The sequence below is a fragment of the Triturus cristatus genome, chromosome 6 (genome assembly GCF_964204655.1).
Source record: "Triturus cristatus chromosome 6, aTriCri1.1, whole genome shotgun sequence".
NCBI lineage: Eukaryota > Metazoa > Chordata > Amphibia > Caudata > Salamandridae > Triturus > Triturus cristatus.
In genome coordinates, this window is record NC_140589.1 from 329,463,799 (window position 1) to 329,479,796 (window position 15,998).

Here is a 15,998-nt window from a genome sequence, read left to right on the forward strand (position 1 = left end):
GAAGGAAATAGAAATAAAAAAAAGTTCCAGAAAACGTGAAAAATATATAAATAAATAAATAAAGCGCGTTTGCGGCACATCAATGACATAAATACATAAATAAAGCAAGACGCGGTGACCAGGGTGGTTTTATTCGCGCGCAAACACAGTAGCGCCACTTTACAGGGTTTCGTAGTGAAGCGCTACTTTCGTTTTCTCATCTATCTTTCAACAGCATTGTTTTCCCCGGGTGGGGAAGTGCACCATTCCTGGAGGTACTGCAATACCAGGTTGATGCGTGGAGTGGACAGAGCAAGCTCCTATTCCATCTCCCTGTTCCAAAAATCAATTTAATATATGGTCCCCAGATAGAGGACGTATCAGATATTAAACTGATAAGAACAGATACTACACTTGATCTTAGCCAAAAGGCCGAGAAGCGATAACCAGAATGGTGCCAGAATTCGCACCTCCCGGAGCAATCTCCCTGGCTGACCCGGACCGGGGTCTTCCCTCGCACCGTCGCTTGAGGCCCTTTCGCCTCTTTTTCTGACTCCTAGTGGGAGCTCAGCATGTGCCCATAGAAAGGAGGTCCTGGCCTCGGGCCTTCTCCCGGCTCCCAGAGTCCTCCACGGCTCTCGCCTCGTTAGGCGTCACTTAGCATACCCACGTTGTCCTCTTTCTAGCATTTGCATGCCCCGCCCCTTCCTGTCCTCTGCTTCTAGCCGGCTGGCCGGAAAGCCTGGCAGCCGGGGGATGCTGGGAATCAGGCCAGGATGCCCTGGACAGCTCCCCGACAGGAAGTGGCCGGCGCCTCGCCCTCGCCTACCCGGGACACTGCTCCCCTGTAGCCAAAGGCCTATAGATAAGGCTTGGCCGTTCGTGGCCGTTCGGGGACGGGCGGGGCGGGCAAAGAAGGAAAAGGACTCTGTATTTTCCTTCATTGCTCAGAGAAGCCAAGGGCAGTGTCCACTTCTCTGCCTCCCTCCCTCCCTCCCTCCCTCCCTCCCTCCCTCCCTCTCTCTCTCCCTCCGTCCCTCTCTTTCCTCATCTCTTTCCGTCTCTACCTCGATCCTACTGACTTGCTGTAAAAGTTCCTCAATTCGTTCCCCAGTGAAATGGATCCAAAAACGAAGGAAACTCCGATGCTGGAAAAGCAGTCTCCTTCTGACATTTTTCTCTTCCAAAGTGCAGCGTCTGGATGGAGAAGGAAATAGAAATAAAAAAAAGTTCCAGAAAACGTGAAAAATATATAAATAAATAAATAAAGCGCGTTTGCGGCACATCAATGACATAAATACATAAATAAAGCAAGACGCGGTGACCAGGGTGGTTTTATTCGCGCGCAAACACAGTAGCGCCACTTTACAGGGTTTCGTAGTGAAGCGCTACTTTCGTTTTCTCATCTATCTTTCAACAGCATTGTTTTCCCCGGGTGGGGAAGTGCACCATTCCTGGAGGTACTGCAATACCAGGTTGATGCGTGGAGTGGACAGAGCAAGCTCCTATTCCATCTCCCTGTTCCAAAAATCAATTTAATATATGGTCCCCAGATAGAGGACGTATCAGATATTAAACTGATAAGAACAGATACTACACTTGATCTTAGCCAAAAGGCCGAGAAGCGATAACCAGAATGGTGCCAGAATTCGCACCTCCCGGAGCAATCTCCCTGGCTGACCCGGACCGGGGTCTTCCCTCGCACCGTCGCTTGAGGCCCTTTCGCCTCTTTTTCTGACTCCTAGTGGGAGCTCAGCATGTGCCCATAGAAAGGAGGTCCTGGCCTCGGGCCTTCTCCCGGCTCCCAGAGTCCTCCACGGCTCTCGCCTCGTTAGGCGTCACTTAGCATACCCACGTTGTCCTCTTTCTAGCATTTGCATGCCCCGCCCCTTCCTGTCCTCTGCTTCTAGCCGGCTGGCCGGAAAGCCTGGCAGCCGGGGGATGCTGGGAATCAGGCCAGGATGCCCTGGACAGCTCCCCGACAGGAAGTGGCCGGCGCCTCGCCCTCGCCTACCCGGGACACTGCTCCCCTGTAGCCAAAGGCCTATAGATAAGGCTTGGCCGTTCGTGGCCGTTCGGGGACGGGCGGGGCGGGCAAAGAAGGAAAAGGACTCTGTATTTTCCTTCATTGCTCAGAGAAGCCAAGGGCAGTGTCCACTTCTCTGCCTCCCTCCCTCCCTCCCTCCCTCCCTCCCTCCCTCCCTCTCTCTCTCCCTCCGTCCCTCTCTTTCCTCATCTCTTTCCGTCTCTACCTCGATCCTACTGACTTGCTGTAAAAGTTCCTCAATTCGTTCCCCAGTGAAATGGATCCAAAAACGAAGGAAACTCCGATGCTGGAAAAGCAGTCTCCTTCTGACATTTTTCTCTTCCAAAGTGCAGCGTCTGGATGGAGAAGGAAATAGAAATAAAAAAAAGTTCCAGAAAACGTGAAAAATATATAAATAAATAAATAAAGCGCGTTTGCGGCACATCAATGACATAAATACATAAATAAAGCAAGACGCGGTGACCAGGGTGGTTTTATTCGCGCGCAAACACAGTAGCGCCACTTTACAGGGTTTCGTAGTGAAGCGCTACTTTCGTTTTCTCATCTATCTTTCAACAGCATTGTTTTCCCCGGGTGGGGAAGTGCACCATTCCTGGAGGTACTGCAATACCAGGTTGATGCGTGGAGTGGACAGAGCAAGCTCCTATTCCATCTCCCTGTTCCAAAAATCAATTTAATATATGGTCCCCAGATAGAGGACGTATCAGATATTAAACTGATAAGAACAGATACTACACTTGATCTTAGCCAAAAGGCCGAGAAGCGATAACCAGAATGGTGCCAGAATTCGCACCTCCCGGAGCAATCTCCCTGGCTGACCCGGACCGGGGTCTTCCCTCGCACCGTCGCTTGAGGCCCTTTCGCCTCTTTTTCTGACTCCTAGTGGGAGCTCAGCATGTGCCCATAGAAAGGAGGTCCTGGCCTCGGGCCTTCTCCCGGCTCCCAGAGTCCTCCACGGCTCTCGCCTCGTTAGGCGTCACTTAGCATACCCACGTTGTCCTCTTTCTAGCATTTGCATGCCCCGCCCCTTCCTGTCCTCTGCTTCTAGCCGGCTGGCCGGAAAGCCTGGCAGCCGGGGGATGCTGGGAATCAGGCCAGGATGCCCTGGACAGCTCCCCGACAGGAAGTGGCCGGCGCCTCGCCCTCGCCTACCCGGGACACTGCTCCCCTGTAGCCAAAGGCCTATAGATAAGGCTTGGCCGTTCGTGGCCGTTCGGGGACGGGCGGGGCGGGCAAAGAAGGAAAAGGACTCTGTATTTTCCTTCATTGCTCAGAGAAGCCAAGGGCAGTGTCCACTTCTCTGCCTCCCTCCCTCCCTCCCTCCCTCCCTCCCTCTCTCTCTCCCTCCCTCCCTCTCTTTCCTCATCTCTTTCCGTCTCTACCTCGATCCTACTGACTTGCTGTAAAAGTTCCTCAATTCGTTCCCCAGTGAAATGGATCCAAAAACGAAGGAAACTCCGATGCTGGAAAAGCAGTCTCCTTCTGACATTTTTCTCTTCCAAAGTGCAGCGTCTGGATGGAGAAGGAAATAGAAATAAAAAAAAGTTCCAGAAAACGTGAAAAATATATAAATAAATAAATAAAGCGCGTTTGCGGCACATCAATGACATAAATACATAAATAAAGCAAGACGCGGTGACCAGGGTGGTTTTATTCGCGCGCAAACACAGTAGCGCCACTTTACAGGGTTTCGTAGTGAAGCGCTACTTTCGTTTTCTCATCTATCTTTCAACAGCATTGTTTTCCCCGGGTGGGGAAGTGCACCATTCCTGGAGGTACTGCAATACCAGGTTGATGCGTGGAGTGGACAGAGCAAGCTCCTATTCCATCTCCCTGTTCCAAAAATCAATTTAATATATGGTCCCCAGATAGAGGACGTATCAGATATTAAACTGATAAGAACAGATACTACACTTGATCTTAGCCAAAAGGCCGAGAAGCGATAACCAGAATGGTGCCAGAATTCGCACCTCCCGGAGCAATCTCCCTGGCTGACCCGGACCGGGGTCTTCCCTCGCACCGTCGCTTGAGGCCCTTTCGCCTCTTTTTCTGACTCCTAGTGGGAGCTCAGCATGTGCCCATAGAAAGGAGGTCCTGGCCTCGGGCCTTCTCCCGGCTCCCAGAGTCCTCCACGGCTCTCGCCTCGTTAGGCGTCACTTAGCATACCCACGTTGTCCTCTTTCTAGCATTTGCATGCCCCGCCCCTTCCTGTCCTCTGCTTCTAGCCGGCTGGCCGGAAAGCCTGGCAGCCGGGGGATGCTGGGAATCAGGCCAGGATGCCCTGGACAGCTCCCCGACAGGAAGTGGCCGGCGCCTCGCCCTCGCCTACCCGGGACACTGCTCCCCTGTAGCCAAAGGCCTATAGATAAGGCTTGGCCGTTCGTGGCCGTTCGGGGACGGGCGGGGCGGGCAAAGAAGGAAAAGGACTCTGTATTTTCCTTCATTGCTCAGAGAAGCCAAGGGCAGTGTCCACTTCTCTGCCTCCCTCCCTCCCTCCCTCCCTCCCTCCCTCCCTCTCTCTCTCTCTCTCTCTCTCTCCCTCCCTCCCTCTCTTTCCTCATCTCTTTCCGTCTCTACCTCGATCCTACTGACTTGCTGTAAAACTTCCTCAATTCGTTCCCCAGTGAAATGGATCCAAAAACGAAGGAAACTCCGATGCTGGAAAAGCAGTCTCCTTCTGACATTTTTCTCTTCCAAAGTGCAGCGTCTGGATGGAGAAGGAAATAGAAATAAAAAAAAGTTCCAGAAAACGTGAAAAATATATAAATAAATAAATAAAGCGCGTTTGCGGCACATCAATGACATAAATACATAAATAAAGCAAGACGCGGTGACCAGGGTGGTTTTATTCGCGCGCAAACACAGTAGCGCCACTTTACAGGGTTTCGTAGTGAAGCGCTACTTTCGTTTTCTCATCTATCTTTCAACAGCATTGTTTTCCCCGGGTGGGGAAGTGCACCATTCCTGGAGGTACTGCAATACCAGGTTGATGCGTGGAGTGGACAGAGCAAGCTCCTATTCCATCTCCCTGTTCCAAAAATCAATTTAATATATGGTCCCCAGATAGAGGACGTATCAGATATTAAACTGATAAGAACAGATACTACACTTGATCTTAGCCAAAAGGCCGAGAAGCGATAACCAGAATGGTGCCAGAATTCGCACCTCCCGGAGCAATCTCCCTGGCTGACCCGGACCGGGGTCTTCCCTCGCACCGTCGCTTGAGGCCCTTTCGCCTCTTTTTCTGACTCCTAGTGGGAGCTCAGCATGTGCCCATAGAAAGGAGGTCCTGGCCTCGGGCCTTCTCCCGGCTCCCAGAGTCCTCCACGGCTCTCGCCTCGTTAGGCGTCACTTAGCATACCCACGTTGTCCTCTTTCTAGCATTTGCATGCCCCGCCCCTTCCTGTCCTCTGCTTCTAGCCGGCTGGCCGGAAAGCCTGGCAGCCGGGGGATGCTGGGAATCAGGCCAGGATGCCCTGGACAGCTCCCCGACAGGAAGTGGCCGGCGCCTCGCCCTCGCCTACCCGGGACACTGCTCCCCTGTAGCCAAAGGCCTATAGATAAGGCTTGGCCGTTCGTGGCCGTTCGGGGACGGGCGGGGCGGGCAAAGAAGGAAAAGGACTCTGTATTTTCCTTCATTGCTCAGAGAAGCCAAGGGCAGTGTCCACTTCTCTGCCTCCCTCCCTCCCTCCCTCCCTCCCTCCCTCCCTCCCTCTCTCTCTCTCTCTCTCTCTCTCTCTCTCTCTCTCTCTCTCTCTCCCTCCCTCCCTCTCTTTCCTCATCTCTTTCCGTCTCTACCTCGATCCTACTGACTTGCTGTAAAACTTCCTCAATTCGTTCCCCAGTGAAATGGATCCAAAAACGAAGGAAACTCCGATGCTGGAAAAGCAGTCTCCTTCTGACATTTTTCTCTTCCAAAGTGCAGCGTCTGGATGGAGAAGGAAATAGAAATAAAAAAAAGTTCCAGAAAACGTGAAAAATATATAAATAAATAAATAAAGCGCGTTTGCGGCACATCAATGACATAAATACATAAATAAAGCAAGACGCGGTGACCAGGGTGGTTTTATTCGCGCGCAAACACAGTAGCGCCACTTTACAGGGTTTCGTAGTGAAGCGCTACTTTCGTTTTCTCATCTATCTTTCAACAGCATTGTTTTCCCCGGGTGGGGAAGTGCACCATTCCTGGAGGTACTGCAATACCAGGTTGATGCGTGGAGTGGACAGAGCAAGCTCCTATTCCATCTCCCTGTTCCAAAAATCAATTTAATATATGGTCCCCAGATAGAGGACGTATCAGATATTAAACTGATAAGAACAGATACTACACTTGATCTTAGCCAAAAGGCCGAGAAGCGATAACCAGAATGGTGCCAGAATTCGCACCTCCCGGAGCAATCTCCCTGGCTGACCCGGACCGGGGTCTTCCCTCGCACCGTCGCTTGAGGCCCTTTCGCCTCTTTTTCTGACTCCTAGTGGGAGCTCAGCATGTGCCCATAGAAAGGAGGTCCTGGCCTCGGGCCTTCTCCCGGCTCCCAGAGTCCTCCACGGCTCTCGCCTCGTTAGGCGTCACTTAGCATACCCACGTTGTCCTCTTTCTAGCATTTGCATGCCCCGCCCCTTCCTGTCCTCTGCTTCTAGCCGGCTGGCCGGAAAGCCTGGCAGCCGGGGGATGCTGGGAATCAGGCCAGGATGCCCTGGACAGCTCCCCGACAGGAAGTGGCCGGCGCCTCGCCCTCGCCTACCCGGGACACTGCTCCCCTGTAGCCAAAGGCCTATAGATAAGGCTTGGCCGTTCGTGGCCGTTCGGGGACGGGCGGGGCGGGCAAAGAAGAAAAGTACTCTGTATTTTCCTTCATTGCTCAGAGAAGCCAAGGGCAGTGTCCACTTCTCTCCCTCCCTCCCTCCCTCCCTCCCTCCCTCCCTCCCTCCCTCCCTCCCCCTCTCTCTCTCTCTCTCTCTCTCTCTCTCTCTCTCCCTCCCTCCCTCTCTTTCCTCATCTCTTTCCGTCTCTACCTCGATCCTACTGACTTGCTGTAAAACTTCCTCAATTCGTTCCCCAGTGAAATGGATCCAAAAACGAAGGAAACTCCGATGCTGGAAAAGCAGTCTCCTTCTGACATTTTTCTCTTCCAAAGTGCAGCGTCTGGATGGAGAAGGAAATAGAAATAAAAAAAAGTTCCAGAAAACGTGAAAAATATATAAATAAATAAATAAAGCGCGTTTGCGGCACATCAATGACATAAATACATAAATAAAGCAAGACGCGGTGACCAGGGTGGTTTTATTCGCGCGCAAACACAGTAGCGCCACTTTACAGGGTTTCGTAGTGAAGCGCTACTTTCGTTTTCTCATCTATCTTTCAACAGCATTGTTTTCCCCGGGTGGGGAAGTGCACCATTCCTGGAGGTACTGCAATACCAGGTTGATGCGTGGAGTGGACAGAGCAAGCTCCTATTCCATCTCCCTGTTCCAAAAATCAATTTAATATATGGTCCCCAGATAGAGGACGTATCAGATATTAAACTGATAAGAACAGATACTACACTTGATCTTAGCCAAAAGGCCGAGAAGCGATAACCAGAATGGTGCCAGAATTCGCACCTCCCGGAGCAATCTCCCTGGCTGACCCGGACCGGGGTCTTCCCTCGCACCGTCGCTTGAGGCCCTTTCGCCTCTTTTTCTGACTCCTAGTGGGAGCTCAGCATGTGCCCATAGAAAGGAGGTCCTGGCCTCGGGCCTTCTCCCGGCTCCCAGAGTCCTCCACGGCTCTCGCCTCGTTAGGCGTCACTTAGCATACCCACGTTGTCCTCTTTCTAGCATTTGCATGCCCCGCCCCTTCCTGTCCTCTGCTTCTAGCCGGCTGGCCGGAAAGCCTGGCAGCCGGGGGATGCTGGGAATCAGGCCAGGATGCCCTGGACAGCTCCCCGACAGGAAGTGGCCGGCGCCTCGCCCTCGCCTACCCGGGACACTGCTCCCCTGTAGCCAAAGGCCTATAGATAAGGCTTGGCCGTTCGTGGCCGTTCGGGGACGGGCGGGGCGGGCAAAGAAGGAAAAGGACTCTGTATTTTCCTTCATTGCTCAGAGAAGCCAAGGGCAGTGTCCACTTCTCTGCCTCCCTCCCTCCCTCCCTCCCTCCCTCCCTCCCTCCCTCTCTCTCTCCCTCCGTCCCTCTCTTTCCTCATCTCTTTCCGTCTCTACCTCGATCCTACTGACTTGCTGTAAAAGTTCCTCAATTCGTTCCCCAGTGAAATGGATCCAAAAACGAAGGAAACTCCGATGCTGGAAAAGCAGTCTCCTTCTGACATTTTTCTCTTCCAAAGTGCAGCGTCTGGATGGAGAAGGAAATAGAAATAAAAAAAAGTTCCAGAAAACGTGAAAAATATATAAATAAATAAATAAAGCGCGTTTGCGGCACATCAATGACATAAATACATAAATAAAGCAAGACGCGGTGACCAGGGTGGTTTTATTCGCGCGCAAACACAGTAGCGCCACTTTACAGGGTTTCGTAGTGAAGCGCTACTTTCGTTTTCTCATCTATCTTTCAACAGCATTGTTTTCCCCGGGTGGGGAAGTGCACCATTCCTGGAGGTACTGCAATACCAGGTTGATGCGTGGAGTGGACAGAGCAAGCTCCTATTCCATCTCCCTGTTCCAAAAATCAATTTAATATATGGTCCCCAGATAGAGGACGTATCAGATATTAAACTGATAAGAACAGATACTACACTTGATCTTAGCCAAAAGGCCGAGAAGCGATAACCAGAATGGTGCCAGAATTCGCACCTCCCGGAGCAATCTCCCTGGCTGACCCGGACCGGGGTCTTCCCTCGCACCGTCGCTTGAGGCCCTTTCGCCTCTTTTTCTGACTCCTAGTGGGAGCTCAGCATGTGCCCATAGAAAGGAGGTCCTGGCCTCGGGCCTTCTCCCGGCTCCCAGAGTCCTCCACGGCTCTCGCCTCGTTAGGCGTCACTTAGCATACCCACGTTGTCCTCTTTCTAGCATTTGCATGCCCCGCCCCTTCCTGTCCTCTGCTTCTAGCCGGCTGGCCGGAAAGCCTGGCAGCCGGGGGATGCTGGGAATCAGGCCAGGATGCCCTGGACAGCTCCCCGACAGGAAGTGGCCGGCGCCTCGCCCTCGCCTACCCGGGACACTGCTCCCCTGTAGCCAAAGGCCTATAGATAAGGCTTGGCCGTTCGTGGCCGTTCGGGGACGGGCGGGGCGGGCAAAGAAGGAAAAGGACTCTGTATTTTCCTTCATTGCTCAGAGAAGCCAAGGGCAGTGTCCACTTCTCTGCCTCCCTCCCTCCCTCCCTCCCTCCCTCCCTCCCTCCTCTCTCTCTCTCTCTCTCTCTCTCTCTCTCTCTCTCTCTCTCTCTCTCCCTCCCTCCCTCTCTTTCCTCATCTCTTTCCGTCTCTACCTCGATCCTACTGACTTGCTGTAAAACTTCCTCAATTCGTTCCCCAGTGAAATGGATCCAAAAACGAAGGAAACTCCGATGCTGGAAAAGCAGTCTCCTTCTGACATTTTTCTCTTCCAAAGTGCAGCGTCTGGATGGAGAAGGAAATAGAAATAAAAAAAAGTTCCAGAAAACGTGAAAAATATATAAATAAATAAATAAAGCGCGTTTGCGGCACATCAATGACATAAATACATAAATAAAGCAAGACGCGGTGACCAGGGTGGTTTTATTCGCGCGCAAACACAGTAGCGCCACTTTACAGGGTTTCGTAGTGAAGCGCTACTTTCGTTTTCTCATCTATCTTTCAACAGCATTGTTTTCCCCGGGTGGGGAAGTGCACCATTCCTGGAGGTACTGCAATACCAGGTTGATGCGTGGAGTGGACAGAGCAAGCTCCTATTCCATCTCCCTGTTCCAAAAATCAATTTAATATATGGTCCCCAGATAGAGGACGTATCAGATATTAAACTGATAAGAACAGATACTACACTTGATCTTAGCCAAAAGGCCGAGAAGCGATAACCAGAATGGTGCCAGAATTCGCACCTCCCGGAGCAATCTCCCTGGCTGACCCGGACCGGGGTCTTCCCTCGCACCGTCGCTTGAGGCCCTTTCGCCTCTTTTTCTGACTCCTAGTGGGAGCTCAGCATGTGCCCATAGAAAGGAGGTCCTGGCCTCGGGCCTTCTCCCGGCTCCCAGAGTCCTCCACGGCTCTCGCCTCGTTAGGCGTCACTTAGCATACCCACGTTGTCCTCTTTCTAGCATTTGCATGCCCCGCCCCTTCCTGTCCTCTGCTTCTAGCCGGCTGGCCGGAAAGCCTGGCAGCCGGGGGATGCTGGGAATCAGGCCAGGATGCCCTGGACAGCTCCCCGACAGGAAGTGGCCGGCGCCTCGCCCTCGCCTACCCGGGACACTGCTCCCCTGTAGCCAAAGGCCTATAGATAAGGCTTGGCCGTTCGTGGCCGTTCGGGGACGGGCGGGGCGGGCAAAGAAGGAAAAGGACTCTGTATTTTCCTTCATTGCTCAGAGAAGCCAAGGGCAGTGTCCACTTCTCTGCCTCCCTCCCTCCCTCCCTCCCTCCCTCCCTCCCTCCCTCTCTCTCTCCCTCCGTCCCTCTCTTTCCTCATCTCTTTCCGTCTCTACCTCGATCCTACTGACTTGCTGTAAAAGTTCCTCAATTCGTTCCCCAGTGAAATGGATCCAAAAACGAAGGAAACTCCGATGCTGGAAAAGCAGTCTCCTTCTGACATTTTTCTCTTCCAAAGTGCAGCGTCTGGATGGAGAAGGAAATAGAAATAAAAAAAAGTTCCAGAAAACGTGAAAAATATATAAATAAATAAATAAAGCGCGTTTGCGGCACATCAATGACATAAATACATAAATAAAGCAAGACGCGGTGACCAGGGTGGTTTTATTCGCGCGCAAACACAGTAGCGCCACTTTACAGGGTTTCGTAGTGAAGCGCTACTTTCGTTTTCTCATCTATCTTTCAACAGCATTGTTTTCCCCGGGTGGGGAAGTGCACCATTCCTGGAGGTACTGCAATACCAGGTTGATGCGTGGAGTGGACAGAGCAAGCTCCTATTCCATCTCCCTGTTCCAAAAATCAATTTAATATATGGTCCCCAGATAGAGGACGTATCAGATATTAAACTGATAAGAACAGATACTACACTTGATCTTAGCCAAAAGGCCGAGAAGCGATAACCAGAATGGTGCCAGAATTCGCACCTCCCGGAGCAATCTCCCTGGCTGACCCGGACCGGGGTCTTCCCTCGCACCGTCGCTTGAGGCCCTTTCGCCTCTTTTTCTGACTCCTAGTGGGAGCTCAGCATGTGCCCATAGAAAGGAGGTCCTGGCCTCGGGCCTTCTCCCGGCTCCCAGAGTCCTCCACGGCTCTCGCCTCGTTAGGCGTCACTTAGCATACCCACGTTGTCCTCTTTCTAGCATTTGCATGCCCCGCCCCTTCCTGTCCTCTGCTTCTAGCCGGCTGGCCGGAAAGCCTGGCAGCCGGGGGATGCTGGGAATCAGGCCAGGATGCCCTGGACAGCTCCCCGACAGGAAGTGGCCGGCGCCTCGCCCTCGCCTACCCGGGACACTGCTCCCCTGTAGCCAAAGGCCTATAGATAAGGCTTGGCCGTTCGTGGCCGTTCGGGGACGGGCGGGGCGGGCAAAGAAGGAAAAGGACTCTGTATTTTCCTTCATTGCTCAGAGAAGCCAAGGGCAGTGTCCACTTCTCTGCCTCCCTCCCTCCCTCCCTCCCTCCCTCCCTCCCTCCCTCTCTCTCTCCCTCCGTCCCTCTCTTTCCTCATCTCTTTCCGTCTCTACCTCGATCCTACTGACTTGCTGTAAAAGTTCCTCAATTCGTTCCCCAGTGAAATGGATCCAAAAACGAAGGAAACTCCGATGCTGGAAAAGCAGTCTCCTTCTGACATTTTTCTCTTCCAAAGTGCAGCGTCTGGATGGAGAAGGAAATAGAAATAAAAAAAAGTTCCAGAAAACGTGAAAAATATATAAATAAATAAATAAAGCGCGTTTGCGGCACATCAATGACATAAATACATAAATAAAGCAAGACGCGGTGACCAGGGTGGTTTTATTCGCGCGCAAACACAGTAGCGCCACTTTACAGGGTTTCGTAGTGAAGCGCTACTTTCGTTTTCTCATCTATCTTTCAACAGCATTGTTTTCCCCGGGTGGGGAAGTGCACCATTCCTGGAGGTACTGCAATACCAGGTTGATGCGTGGAGTGGACAGAGCAAGCTCCTATTCCATCTCCCTGTTCCAAAAATCAATTTAATATATGGTCCCCAGATAGAGGACGTATCAGATATTAAACTGATAAGAACAGATACTACACTTGATCTTAGCCAAAAGGCCGAGAAGCGATAACCAGAATGGTGCCAGAATTCGCACCTCCCGGAGCAATCTCCCTGGCTGACCCGGACCGGGGTCTTCCCTCGCACCGTCGCTTGAGGCCCTTTCGCCTCTTTTTCTGACTCCTAGTGGGAGCTCAGCATGTGCCCATAGAAAGGAGGTCCTGGCCTCGGGCCTTCTCCCGGCTCCCAGAGTCCTCCACGGCTCTCGCCTCGTTAGGCGTCACTTAGCATACCCACGTTGTCCTCTTTCTAGCATTTGCATGCCCCGCCCCTTCCTGTCCTCTGCTTCTAGCCGGCTGGCCGGAAAGCCTGGCAGCCGGGGGATGCTGGGAATCAGGCCAGGATGCCCTGGACAGCTCCCCGACAGGAAGTGGCCGGCGCCTCGCCCTCGCCTACCCGGGACACTGCTCCCCTGTAGCCAAAGGCCTATAGATAAGGCTTGGCCGTTCGTGGCCGTTCGGGGACGGGCGGGGCGGGCAAAGAAGGAAAAGGACTCTGTATTTTCCTTCATTGCTCAGAGAAGCCAAGGGCAGTGTCCACTTCTCTGCCTCCCTCCCTCCCTCCCTCCCTCCCTCCCTCTCTCTCTCCCTCCCTCCCTCTCTTTCCTCATCTCTTTCCGTCTCTACCTCGATCCTACTGACTTGCTGTAAAAGTTCCTCAATTCGTTCCCCAGTGAAATGGATCCAAAAACGAAGGAAACTCCGATGCTGGAAAAGCAGTCTCCTTCTGACATTTTTCTCTTCCAAAGTGCAGCGTCTGGATGGAGAAGGAAATAGAAATAAAAAAAAGTTCCAGAAAACGTGAAAAATATATAAATAAATAAATAAAGCGCGTTTGCGGCACATCAATGACATAAATACATAAATAAAGCAAGACGCGGTGACCAGGGTGGTTTTATTCGCGCGCAAACACAGTAGCGCCACTTTACAGGGTTTCGTAGTGAAGCGCTACTTTCGTTTTCTCATCTATCTTTCAACAGCATTGTTTTCCCCGGGTGGGGAAGTGCACCATTCCTGGAGGTACTGCAATACCAGGTTGATGCGTGGAGTGGACAGAGCAAGCTCCTATTCCATCTCCCTGTTCCAAAAATCAATTTAATATATGGTCCCCAGATAGAGGACGTATCAGATATTAAACTGATAAGAACAGATACTACACTTGATCTTAGCCAAAAGGCCGAGAAGCGATAACCAGAATGGTGCCAGAATTCGCACCTCCCGGAGCAATCTCCCTGGCTGACCCGGACCGGGGTCTTCCCTCGCACCGTCGCTTGAGGCCCTTTCGCCTCTTTTTCTGACTCCTAGTGGGAGCTCAGCATGTGCCCATAGAAAGGAGGTCCTGGCCTCGGGCCTTCTCCCGGCTCCCAGAGTCCTCCACGGCTCTCGCCTCGTTAGGCGTCACTTAGCATACCCACGTTGTCCTCTTTCTAGCATTTGCATGCCCCGCCCCTTCCTGTCCTCTGCTTCTAGCCGGCTGGCCGGAAAGCCTGGCAGCCGGGGGATGCTGGGAATCAGGCCAGGATGCCCTGGACAGCTCCCCGACAGGAAGTGGCCGGCGCCTCGCCCTCGCCTACCCGGGACACTGCTCCCCTGTAGCCAAAGGCCTATAGATAAGGCTTGGCCGTTCGTGGCCGTTCGGGGACGGGCGGGGCGGGCAAAGAAGGAAAAGGACTCTGTATTTTCCTTCATTGCTCAGAGAAGCCAAGGGCAGTGTCCACTTCTCTGCCTCCCTCCCTCCCTCCCTCCCTCCCTCCCTCCCTCTCTCTCTCTCTCTCTCTCTCTCCCTCCCTCCCTCTCTTTCCTCATCTCTTTCCGTCTCTACCTCGATCCTACTGACTTGCTGTAAAACTTCCTCAATTCGTTCCCCAGTGAAATGGATCCAAAAACGAAGGAAACTCCGATGCTGGAAAAGCAGTCTCCTTCTGACATTTTTCTCTTCCAAAGTGCAGCGTCTGGATGGAGAAGGAAATAGAAATAAAAAAAAGTTCCAGAAAACGTGAAAAATATATAAATAAATAAATAAAGCGCGTTTGCGGCACATCAATGACATAAATACATAAATAAAGCAAGACGCGGTGACCAGGGTGGTTTTATTCGCGCGCAAACACAGTAGCGCCACTTTACAGGGTTTCGTAGTGAAGCGCTACTTTCGTTTTCTCATCTATCTTTCAACAGCATTGTTTTCCCCGGGTGGGGAAGTGCACCATTCCTGGAGGTACTGCAATACCAGGTTGATGCGTGGAGTGGACAGAGCAAGCTCCTATTCCATCTCCCTGTTCCAAAAATCAATTTAATATATGGTCCCCAGATAGAGGACGTATCAGATATTAAACTGATAAGAACAGATACTACACTTGATCTTAGCCAAAAGGCCGAGAAGCGATAACCAGAATGGTGCCAGAATTCGCACCTCCCGGAGCAATCTCCCTGGCTGACCCGGACCGGGGTCTTCCCTCGCACCGTCGCTTGAGGCCCTTTCGCCTCTTTTTCTGACTCCTAGTGGGAGCTCAGCATGTGCCCATAGAAAGGAGGTCCTGGCCTCGGGCCTTCTCCCGGCTCCCAGAGTCCTCCACGGCTCTCGCCTCGTTAGGCGTCACTTAGCATACCCACGTTGTCCTCTTTCTAGCATTTGCATGCCCCGCCCCTTCCTGTCCTCTGCTTCTAGCCGGCTGGCCGGAAAGCCTGGCAGCCGGGGGATGCTGGGAATCAGGCCAGGATGCCCTGGACAGCTCCCCGACAGGAAGTGGCCGGCGCCTCGCCCTCGCCTACCCGGGACACTGCTCCCCTGTAGCCAAAGGCCTATAGATAAGGCTTGGCCGTTCGTGGCCGTTCGGGGACGGGCGGGGCGGGCAAAGAAGGAAAAGGACTCTGTATTTTCCTTCATTGCTCAGAGAAGCCAAGGGCAGTGTCCACTTCTCTGCCTCCCTCCCTCCCTCCCTCCCTCCCTCCCTCCCTCCCTCTCTCTCTCTCTCTCTCTCTCTCTCTCTCTCTCTCTCTCTCTCTCCCTCCCTCCCTCTCTTTCCTCATCTCTTTCCGTCTCTACCTCGATCCTACTGACTTGCTGTAAAACTTCCTCAATTCGTTCCCCAGTGAAATGGATCCAAAAACGAAGGAAACTCCGATGCTGGAAAAGCAGTCTCCTTCTGACATTTTTCTCTTCCAAAGTGCAGCGTCTGGATGGAGAAGGAAATAGAAATAAAAAAAAGTTCCAGAAAACGTGAAAAATATATAAATAAATAAATAAAGCGCGTTTGCGGCACATCAATGACATAAATACATAAATAAAGCAAGACGCGGTGACCAGGGTGGTTTTATTCGCGCGCAAACACAGTAGCGCCACTTTACAGGGTTTCGTAGTGAAGCGCTACTTTCGTTTTCTCATCTATCTTTCAACAGCATTGTTTTCCCCGGGTGGGGAAGTGCACCATTCCTGGAGGTACTGCAATACCAGGTTGATGCGTGGAGTGGACAGAGCAAGCTCCTATTCCATCTCCCTGTTCCAAAAATCAATTTAATATATGGTCCCCAGATAGAGGACGTATCAGATATTAAACTGATAAGAACAGATACTACACTTGATCTTAGCCAAAAGGCCGAGAAGCGATAACCAGAATGGTGCCAGAATTCGC

The 15,998-nt window shown here is 52.2% G+C and overlaps 14 non-coding genes across 14 annotated transcripts; all 14 read right to left on the reverse strand.

Moving 5' to 3' along the window:
* Positions 1-232: 232 nt before the first annotated feature.
* Positions 233-423, reverse strand: LOC146816959 (U2 spliceosomal RNA). The gene has a single exon (XR_014964636.1). It is a non-coding gene; the product is annotated as a U2 spliceosomal RNA (small nuclear RNA).
* A 994-nt stretch (positions 424-1,417) lies between these two features.
* LOC146816960 (U2 spliceosomal RNA) lies at positions 1,418-1,608 on the reverse strand. The gene has a single exon (XR_014964637.1). It is a non-coding gene; the product is annotated as a U2 spliceosomal RNA (small nuclear RNA).
* Positions 1,609-2,602: 994 nt separating this feature from the next.
* Positions 2,603-2,793, reverse strand: LOC146816961 (U2 spliceosomal RNA). The gene has a single exon (XR_014964639.1). It is a non-coding gene; the product is annotated as a U2 spliceosomal RNA (small nuclear RNA).
* Positions 2,794-3,779: 986 nt separating this feature from the next.
* Positions 3,780-3,970, reverse strand: LOC146816962 (U2 spliceosomal RNA). The gene has a single exon (XR_014964640.1). It is a non-coding gene; the product is annotated as a U2 spliceosomal RNA (small nuclear RNA).
* Positions 3,971-4,974: 1,004 nt separating this feature from the next.
* LOC146816963 (U2 spliceosomal RNA) lies at positions 4,975-5,165 on the reverse strand. The gene has a single exon (XR_014964641.1). It is a non-coding gene; the product is annotated as a U2 spliceosomal RNA (small nuclear RNA).
* A 1,030-nt stretch (positions 5,166-6,195) lies between these two features.
* On the reverse strand, positions 6,196-6,386 carry LOC146816964 (U2 spliceosomal RNA). The gene has a single exon (XR_014964642.1). It is a non-coding gene; the product is annotated as a U2 spliceosomal RNA (small nuclear RNA).
* A 1,027-nt stretch (positions 6,387-7,413) lies between these two features.
* On the reverse strand, positions 7,414-7,604 carry LOC146816965 (U2 spliceosomal RNA). Its single transcript, XR_014964643.1, has one exon. It is a non-coding gene; the product is annotated as a U2 spliceosomal RNA (small nuclear RNA).
* A 994-nt stretch (positions 7,605-8,598) lies between these two features.
* Positions 8,599-8,789, reverse strand: LOC146816966 (U2 spliceosomal RNA). The gene has a single exon (XR_014964645.1). It is a non-coding gene; the product is annotated as a U2 spliceosomal RNA (small nuclear RNA).
* Positions 8,790-9,820: 1,031 nt separating this feature from the next.
* Positions 9,821-10,011, reverse strand: LOC146816967 (U2 spliceosomal RNA). Its single transcript, XR_014964646.1, has one exon. It is a non-coding gene; the product is annotated as a U2 spliceosomal RNA (small nuclear RNA).
* Positions 10,012-11,005: 994 nt separating this feature from the next.
* On the reverse strand, positions 11,006-11,196 carry LOC146816968 (U2 spliceosomal RNA). The gene has a single exon (XR_014964647.1). It is a non-coding gene; the product is annotated as a U2 spliceosomal RNA (small nuclear RNA).
* Positions 11,197-12,190: 994 nt separating this feature from the next.
* LOC146816969 (U2 spliceosomal RNA) lies at positions 12,191-12,381 on the reverse strand. Its single transcript, XR_014964648.1, has one exon. It is a non-coding gene; the product is annotated as a U2 spliceosomal RNA (small nuclear RNA).
* Positions 12,382-13,367: 986 nt separating this feature from the next.
* Positions 13,368-13,558, reverse strand: LOC146816970 (U2 spliceosomal RNA). The gene has a single exon (XR_014964649.1). It is a non-coding gene; the product is annotated as a U2 spliceosomal RNA (small nuclear RNA).
* Positions 13,559-14,562: 1,004 nt separating this feature from the next.
* Positions 14,563-14,753, reverse strand: LOC146816971 (U2 spliceosomal RNA). The gene has a single exon (XR_014964650.1). It is a non-coding gene; the product is annotated as a U2 spliceosomal RNA (small nuclear RNA).
* Positions 14,754-15,783: 1,030 nt separating this feature from the next.
* Positions 15,784-15,974, reverse strand: LOC146816972 (U2 spliceosomal RNA). Its single transcript, XR_014964651.1, has one exon. It is a non-coding gene; the product is annotated as a U2 spliceosomal RNA (small nuclear RNA).
* Positions 15,975-15,998: the final 24 nt, after the last annotated feature.